Here is a 9,757-nt window from a genome sequence, read left to right on the forward strand (position 1 = left end):
CGAAAATGCGTCGCACCGCGGACGGGGAGCGCATCCATGTCGAGTGGAGCCTCCTGGAGCCATGCGGAGTCGTCGGCGATGAAGGCGAGAGTGCCGAGACGGATCTCTTGACCCTCGACCAAAACTCCAGCAGACACCATGATGAAAGTACTCGGAAGAATCGCAACTTCTCCACAAAATCGCTAAAACACCTGCCCCACGGTGGGCGCCAACTGTCGTGGTTCTAAGCCTGACAGTAGAGTGGGGGGTAGGTATTGAGAGGCAAGGTCCTAGCTATGGAGAGGTTGTAAGCACAAGGGATGTACGAGTTCAGGCCCTTCTCGGAGGAAGTAACAGCCCTACGTCTCGGAGCCCGGAGGCGGTCGAGTGGATTATGAGTATATGAGTTACAAGGTGCCGAACCCTTCTGCCTGTGGAGGGGGGTGGCTTATATAGAGTGCGCCAGGACCCCAGCCAGCCCACGTAGGAGAGGGTTTAAGGTGAGTTAAGTCTGGGGCGTTACTGGTAACGCCCCACATAAAGTGCCTTTACTATCATAAAGTCTACTTGATTACAGGCCGTTGCAGTGCAGAGTGCCTCTTGACCTTCTGGAGGTCGAGTGAGTCTTCGTGGTCGAGTCCTTCAAGTCAGTCGAGTGTGTCTCTCGTTGGTCGACTGGAAGGCGACTTCTTCTAAGGGTGTCCTTGGGTAAGGTACTTAGATCAGGTCCATGACCCTACCCTAGGTACATAACCCCATCACCGGTGCCTGCAGCGCCGAATAAGGTTTGCCACCGCCGATGGCGTCAATTGCTCCAAGGTCATCCTGGAGAAAAAATAATCTCAAAACAAAGGTATACAGGAAAATAATACTTGTGAACTTTATGAGTCTTCCAAAGGAGCGCTCGTTAACTAGTTGCTCGCCGTTATACAACATATGCAAATAGTTTAGTGCAATAAGCGTCATATAGGATTAGGATTCTCCTGTATAACGCTCGTTGTGTCAAAATTTCAGGAAGCGCTGGAACGCTCCTCGTGGAACGGGGCCGGCCCACTTGGGGTGCGTCCAGGAGGGATCCATCCCATGGGACAGGGCTTTAGCCACTACAGAATGGAGCGAGAGGTACCCGGACGCCCATCTTAGGCATCTGACGGCGGCAACTTCGGATCATTGTCCTATCTTGCTGAATTTCAATGGAACCCGACCTCCAGATCAGAAGAAAAGTTTTAAATACGAAGTAATGTGGGAGACCCATGAAACATGGTCAGAAACTATATCATCAAGTTGGGCTGGGGGAGGTCCGATAGAAACCACGGCTGAGCTGCGGACAAAGCTGAAGCCAATATCGAATGAGCTCGGAGCGTGGAACAGGAACACTTTCGGTTCTGTGAGGAAAGAAATAAAGAATCTGAAATGTGAACTAGATCGGTTGCGTAGTGACCCAGCCAGGTCGGCACCATCCCATGTTGAGCTGAAAATCAATGAGAAACTCATTGAGCTTTACCATAGGGAAGAGTTGATGTGGAGGCAACGCTCTAGGCTAGAGTGGCTCTCGGTCGGAGACAAAAACACACGGTTTTTCCATTTGCGAGCAAGCCAGAGACGGAAGAGAAATATGATCAAGGCACTTGTTGATTCATTGGGGGTGTTGATAGAGGAACCGGGCGCCTTAAGATCACTTGTAACGGATTTTTACAAGAGTTTATACACGTCAGAGGGAGTATCAGGGATGGAAGAAGTTTTAACAAAGGTTCCAACTAAAGTAACAGAGGAGATGAATGCCATGTTACTTGCACAGTACACAAAGGACGAGGTAAAAACTGCTCTCTTTCAGATGGTGCCAACGAAGGCACCGGGACCGGACGGCTTTCCGGCACACTTCTATCAAAGGCATTGGGATATTTGTGGGGACGAGGTGACGAATGCGGTGCTGAGAATTGTAAAAGGGGAGGAAGGAGCTGAATGTGTCAACGAAACGGTGTTGGTACTCATCCCTAAGGTTTTGAACCCAACCCAACTCTCTCAATTTCGCCCGATTAGTTTATGTAATGTCATCTATAAAATTGCGTCCAAAGTGGTTGCTAACAGGCTAAAGAGGATCCTTCCTGACATCATATCTGAAGAACAGTCAGCGTTTGTTCCGGGAAGGTTAATCACAGATAATATTATTTGTGCCTATGACTGTTTGCACTTCATGAAGAGAAGCAAAGCCAAATCAAACAGCCATTGCGCCCTAAAGCTTGACATGATGAAAGCTTATGACCGTTTGGAGTAGCCTTACTTAAGGCTATGATGGAGAAGTTGGGTTTTGCACAAGCATGGATACAGGTAGTAATGAACATGGTGCAGTCAGTTAAATTCTCAGTTCTTTTCAATGGTGAGAAACTAGAACAATTTGTACCCACTCGTGGTATCGACATGGAGATCCTATCTCTCCTTACCTTTTCTTGATTGCGGCAGAGGGCCTTTCGTGCCTACTAAAATCGAGTTCTGAGTCGACTAGTCTGGAAGGGATCAAGGTGGCACCAACAGCTTCGGTTGTGAACCATCTCCTTTTCGCGGACGACAGCCTGCTGCTTTTTAAGGCAAGTGTTGAGGGAGCTGTGACGGTGTCAAACCTGTTGGAGATTTATTGCAAAGCTTCGGGGCAACGGATAAACAATGAAAAGTCATCCATCTTTTTCAGCAAGGGCTGTCCTCAGGTGATGCGGGATAATATAAAACAAACTTTGAATGTGCACAATGAATCTTTGAGTGATAGGTACCTTGGGATGCCTACTGATGTTGGTCAATCAAAAATGGGCACGTTCAAATATCTGAGAGACAGAGTATGGGAGAAAGTCAGAGGGTGGATGGAGAAATTGTTGTCTGCAGCGGGCAAGGAGGTGCTTATCAAGTCAGTGGCCCAAGCTATCCCAGTTTATTCTATGGCTTGTTTCAGGTTGCTTCGAGGATTGTGTGAAAATATTACCTCAAAAATTAGGCAATTTTGGTGGGGGGGGGGGCAAGCAAGGAAGGAGGAAGCCAACATGGGTAGCATGGGACGTGATAACGCAACCAAAATACATGGGAGGTATGGGTTTCAGAGATATAGAAATTTTCAACTTGGCTTTGTTGGCTCGTCAAGCTTGGAGGATCCTAGATGACCCGAACTCGTTAAGTGCAAGGATACTAAAAGCGGCATATTTCCCAACTTGCGGTTTCTTGGAAGCAGAGTTGGGGAATCGCCCATCGCAAATTTGGCGAGTTGTGATTGATGGAAGGGATGTGTTAAGGCAAGGACTTATTCGGCGAGTCAGAGATGGAAGCACTATAAGGATTTGGGAGACAAACTGGATACCTAGGGCGGGTCCGTTGTGCCCCATAGTAGCTATATCAGATAACCCCCCAGTGTTTGTCTCTAAATTGATTGATGCAACGACAGCAACATGGAGAGAAGAGCTGATAAGAGCAAACTTTATACCTTTCGATGTTGACGCCATCATGTCCATCCCGTTGTGCACCAGGGTCATTGATGATTTTTGGGCCTCGGAGGCCGAGAGGAGCGGAAGATTCACAGTAAGATCATGCTACCGGATGGTCATGAACAAAAAATTCCATAGAGAGAATTGGATAGAGGAAACCGCAGGAGCATCCGATATGAGTGCAAGAGGCAAAGCATGGAATGATCTTTGGCACACTAAAGTCCCAGCAAAACTGAGGGTGTTCTTATGGAGACTGGCACAACACTCCATGCCATCGATGGATGTGATGAATCATCGCAACATGGCGACCACGCACCTCTGTGCGATGTGCGGCTGTGCCGACTGATGGAGGCATGCTCTTTTTGATTGCACCATGTCACGTTGCATTTGGGCTTTGTCTGAGGCTTCTTTGGTTGAATGAGTAAGCATGAACACTGATACGAATGCTCGGAATTGGCTTTTTGCAATGCACGATCATATGCCATAGAGGGAGTTTGTGCTTCTAGTTGTAACTCTCTGGTCGGTATGGAAGGCGAGACGTAAGGCAATATATGAAGGTATCTTTGAGAGTCCAGACTCCACACATCAGTTTATTAAAGCATATCTGAGGGATCTTGACACGCTTGAGGAAACAGGAAGCAAACCTCCAGAGAGGCGACAAAGCAGACCGGACCAGTGGCTAAAAACCCCTGACGGATTGTTCAAATTCAATGTCAATGCTGCAGTGCCCTAGAGCCGGAGTCGTGGGATAGCAGTAGCCATTTGCCGTGACCAGGATGGATTGTTTCATGGAGCATCAGGTTTAGTGGCGAAAGGAGGTTTTGATCCTCCGACTGTTGAGGCTCTTGCTATTCGGGAAGCTTTGGCACTTGCTGCAGATCTTAACATACAGAGTGCACATGTAGCTTCAGATTGCAGAACGGTGGTAGCGGATATTAAGCAAAGGAACTCGGTAAGTTATGGGGCGATTCTACATGAAATAATAGATCAGAGCTCTTCTTTAAGTAGATGTAGCTTTGTGCATGAGTTTAGGAGTTCGAATTTCGAGGCTCGCAATCTAGCGAAGCATTGTTCAAATTTAGGGGTGGGCCGCCATGTTTGGTTAGGGCACCCCGGTGATCTCTCTTTTGTACCTATGAACATCTGTTTGGTCTAAATAAAGCTTCGCGAGATTGTCTAAAAAAAAGTTTTAAATCTTCAGAATTATCCAAAGAAAAAAGTGTTGTCTCTTTTAGCCGTTTCTTTCAAAAGACATGTGCACTCTAGAACGTTAGTACTATATTGTTTATATAAAATGTGCCGACCATTCTGTTGAGACTTCACTTCACACGATCCCAATTTATTCGAATATCATTGGCTTCTTTTATACAACTAGTAAATGGCACGTGCCATGCACGTGTAGATAATAAGTATTATGAAATGTTGTATGTTGTAAAAGTTTTTCCAGGGCAGTATAAATGCAAATACTCACATAGACGCAATAGTATGAACGCACGCACAAACACCCTACGCTAAGTATAGGACTTGAACCCGGTTGGTCTACCACAAGGAATCTGGAATAATATATGATGGAAGGATTGGTTGCAATCTAGCATATAATCAGGGGCGGAGCCAGGATTTGGACTTGAGGGGGGCGAAAAGCCAATGTTAACACGACTCATGGAACGTCACGATATTTTAAGTCTCATGATAAATCATAAAAACATATGTTCGGAACTACAAAGTCATGTTCCATTTTCTATTAACTTAGATTGAACTCTACAACCACTAGCGTTGAACTAGTTGATAATGCGAACTTCACAATTTTCCTAACCAATATAGACAATCATGTAATGTTGAAGGAAATCGTCTTTATTTTCTTTCAAAAACGTGTCTTAACTAGTTTCAAGGAGAAAGCGTTTGTTCGGTTGTTGGGGTACGACCAACCGTAGTAGTCTATCAATAGTTGAGTATGTAGTAGTAGATAACTTGTTTAGAATTATTCAACAGTCGAATCGGCACGTGAAGTCAAGATTTTAAACTCTAGATGGTTGCAAACATCCAACTAGAAATGGGCAAGTTGATACTCTAATTGAGCCATCTTGACTAGAAAAGACTACATGATGATAAATCCATCACGATGCATATATTAGACACGTCAAATAACTCAGGGCCAGGCTCCGAAAATGCACAAAGTGTCAAAAGCTCTATTTTATATGCAATGCTAATTAATGACCAAGATCATAATTCACGAAAAATATATAAATATTAATAGATACTGGTGTGTGGTGGTACCTACTGCCAATGTCTTCAATCTGATTGATCCACCTGCGTCTAGACGTATGCAGATAGCGGACAACACCGGATGGTATCGTCTGCACTGCGAGTGAATGGCCGTCGCCCTTTGCAGGACACGCGCGATGGCGGATGGCTTGACTGGCGGCCGGCGACAATGGCAAAAGCCCTAAGCAGTCAATACACACCTAGATCAGTCAATCGGATGGATCACATTATCTAGATTGTCCAGAGCCGAAACAATAGCCAGCCACGACCGTACCCTACATATGTATGAGCTATTGGGCTTAAGTCATCTATATTCAGTGTAATACTAGTCTTTACACAAGCTTAATGATGCAATTATCTGCGGCCATTAGCATTGTACAGTACACAACCTGCTCAGAGGCGGACCAAGAAAAAAATTTAAGGTGTGGCGAAGTCTCACTAAGATTTATTTTTTATACGAATCAAAGAGTCAATACACACTAACAAGTAACAACACTGACTAACAATACACACTACGAACGAATAACCAAATACAATGGAAATGTAGACATGTCTCAATAGGAAAACAACCTAAAACATACCGATAATGAAGCTTTTAATGGCATGTAGAAGACCCAGGCAATGGCAGTGCCCTACCTTCCTTCTGAAAATCTTTCTTAATTTTATCAAGATCAATACTTTTGAAGATCGCTCGCTCAATGTAACACACCGTCAAGTCATTAAGCCAGCCATCAGACATCTTGCTGCGCAACTCAGTCTTGATGATTTTCATTGATGAGAAGGCTCTTTCAACTGTTGCCTTCGCTACCGGTAGTAGCAATGCCAACTCAATGAGGCGATAAACAGCAGGAAACATGACATGCCTTTCAAGTTCAACCATCTTTTTAGCTAGGCTTGCAATATCATGACAAGCTCTAAATTCTTCAATTCTTCTCATATGGATAATGAATAGCTAGAGGTTATCAACTATATGTTCACGTTCATAATCTGAGAAATCCTCACAATAAATCTCTGTAAGTCTAGCAAGCTTATTCACATTGAACCTAGAAAAGGAGTTTCTTGGGTCAAGACAAGAGAAGTTCTGGAGCAGCTCTGAAGATACCTCATTGAAACGATGATCAAACTCTATGGTGATGGAGTCTATGGCAGCATAGAAGGTGTCCACACGAAAAAAATGATCAGCTGTGACATTGTTTCGTCCACCTTTTCTTGATTTTCCTCACTTTGTAAACATGTCATCCATATTTGGTATTGGAATGTCGTTTTTGGTGCAAAAGGCTTTGACATCTTCCAAGAGTGGCTCCCAACCATCATTTCTCCAATTGATCAAACGTGTTCTGACATCCGTAACCAATGACATTGCCTGAAATGAGATAATTACAATTTTAGATGCATGTATGTTTTCATGAACAAAATATATCAAGCAGAGTAGATACATATAACATGATCGATCACATACCTGAACAACATTTTGATCCTTCTTTTGCAATAGAAGAGACAAATCATTTGTCATACGAAGGATCTTTAGCATCATCTTCAGGATGAACACAAAGCTAAAAGTCTCCATTTGATGAACCAAACCTCCTGCTCTACATGGAACACGCACATCATCCTCAACAATGCCCAAAACTTCTATGACTGCATCCCACATTGATTCAATGCGAGATAAGGTTGTGTAATGAGAGCCCCATCTTGTATCTCCAGGTCTGACCAAGGATGTTTCTTGATTTTTGCCTCTTCCTGTGGGCATCTCACCTCCCCTAATCTTATCCAAAAGAACCTGTTTTTGCTTGTCAAGCAATTTATCCTTCCTCTTGCAAGATGACGTACTGAGATTAGATATCATGGTCACATATTCAAAAAAATCCTCAACACCCTTGCAGCATCTCGAAACAGCAACAACTACCAACTGCAGTTGGTGGGCAAAGCAATGGATATAAAAAGCATATGGGTTCTCATCTCGAATTAACTTCTAAAGGCCATTGAATTCTCCTCTCATATTAGATGCCCCATCATACCCTTGCCCTCGTAGTCGTGCAACAACTAGACCGTGTTTAGCAAAAACCTCCAACAATGCCTTCTTTAAAGAAGCAGATGTTGTGTCCGGGACATGCTTAATACCTAAAAAACGTTCAATAGTCTCTCCTTGTTTGCTCAAGTACCTACAAAATGTCATATAGTTAGTTGACCACTCCACATAGAACAAAATGATCAAAAAGCACATAGACACTTCAAAAGCTTAAACACGTACCTAATAACCACGGTCATTTGTTCTTTCACCGATATATCACGACACTCATCAATAAGAACGGAGAAAAGACAATCACCCATCTCTACTTTGATTGCTTTGGTGACCGCATTTGCACAATGAGAAACAAGGATTTTTTGAATTTTTCCAGAAGTCATTTGGGCATTCTTAGGGCATAGCTCATCAAATGCAACCTTCACTTCTGGAATTCTTTCTTTCACCCAATCAAGTAGCTCCAAAAAATTCCCCTTGTTCAAAGAAGAAGTGGATTCATCGTGTCCACGAAATGGTTCACCTTGCAATGCTAGATAACTTACAATGGCCAAAGATGTATCCACACAAGTTTCATACTTGACTAGTGAACCTTTGCTGTAAGTTGTAACTTTACTTTTCACACTTGCCCTTTGATTTTTAAAATCATCACATGCTGTTTTTGAAATATTGTGGATGCTACATGGCCCACCAACATGTTTACGGAATGCTGCAACCGCATTTTTCCAACAGTCAAAACCCAATTTGGAGAAAACATCATGCCCAAATTTATCATCCATTCAGTCATGCTTAAAAAGATAACAATAGAAGCAATATGCCTTATGCTTATCCACACTATATTCCAACACTCAAAATCCTTATACCATTGTGGCCGGAAGCATCTTCCATCTCTATTTGGGAGGAAAGTGCAACTAGTTGGTTGAGTTGCACCCATTCGAATATAAGCAAATCTAACATCATCTCTAATGTTGGGGGCAAAACTATCAAGTGGAATGCGAAGGCCTGGATCACCATTTATGTGATCTTCACTAAAAATAGTTATACCTTCAACCCCGTGAACTTCAATATTCTCTTCCACTATAGCTTCGACGGAATCTGTAGTTTGTTCTTCCACTTGTTCGGTTGGCATCAAATTTTTATGCTCTTCTTCCATGGAAGTCACTTGATCTTGATCATTGACATTTGTTGAAATATTGACACTTTCGCGGGTGCTTGGATTTGTTTGTGAGCTGCTGCCACTACCAAGCACTTCAAAATACTTTTTCAAATATGCAATGAGAAGATTAATATATCACTAAAACATGGTTGAATTTAAGGCTTCAAGCTGCTGTTCAAAATTGCTACAAAATTTCAGAAAAATGAGATATTACCTCTTCCTCTTTTCTTTGGATTTACTAGTCCCTTTCCCTTTCCTTCCATCTTCTAGCAATCTAGACAAAAATGAGCCGGTTGGGCATCTTATTAGGTCTAAACAATTACCATCTTCTAGCAATCTAAACAATTAACACTTTGACAAAACAAAAAAGCCACTGCCATCAAAGATTCAAAGTTCAGACTTCAGAGTTCGGTCATGGGCAGAGCCGCAGAGGAGTGGACATGGGGATTACCTGCTGGAGCCGCCGTTGAAGCCGCCGCGCCGCTGGAGTCGCCACCGGAGCTGCTGCTGAAGCCGCCGCTTGCTGCTGCCGTCGCTTGCTGCGCCACTGGAGCCGCCGCCCCCAGCCTTCCGCGGTTCCGCCGCCCGCGCCCGCTTGGTCCTCGCGCCAGGTAAGCCGCCGCCGCCGGCCCGCCGCGCTAGCTAGGTTTGGGTCTCGGGCAGGGACAGAGTGGGCAGGGACGGAGCATGGACTGCGTGGTCGCGGCTGGGTCGTTGGTTTTCTTTTTTTTAGGTGGGTGGGACCAGAGGGGACGTGGGGTCATGGGCAGAGGGCGCTGGAGCCGGCTGCGTTCGAGGGCTCGAGGCCACCGCTGGCTGCCTGGCTCCTGCGAGCGGAGACAGAGAGCGGCCGAGTGATAGATACATACGTATAAT

General features: G+C 44.4%; 1 long non-coding RNA gene across 1 annotated transcript; it reads right to left on the reverse strand.

Moving 5' to 3' along the window:
- Positions 1–713: 713 nt before the first annotated feature.
- Positions 714–8,976, reverse strand: LOC119324783. The gene is made up of 5 exons (XR_005157176.1): positions 7,957–8,976; positions 7,165–7,867; positions 6,287–7,068; positions 5,722–5,886; positions 714–804 (listed from the first exon to the last, which is right to left on the reverse strand). It is a non-coding gene; the product is annotated as an uncharacterized LOC119324783 (long non-coding RNA).
- Positions 8,977–9,757: the final 781 nt, after the last annotated feature.

Source organism: Triticum dicoccoides, chromosome 6B, assembly GCF_002162155.2.
Source record: "Triticum dicoccoides isolate Atlit2015 ecotype Zavitan chromosome 6B, WEW_v2.0, whole genome shotgun sequence".
In the NCBI taxonomy this organism is placed as follows: domain Eukaryota; kingdom Viridiplantae; phylum Streptophyta; class Magnoliopsida; order Poales; family Poaceae; genus Triticum; species Triticum dicoccoides.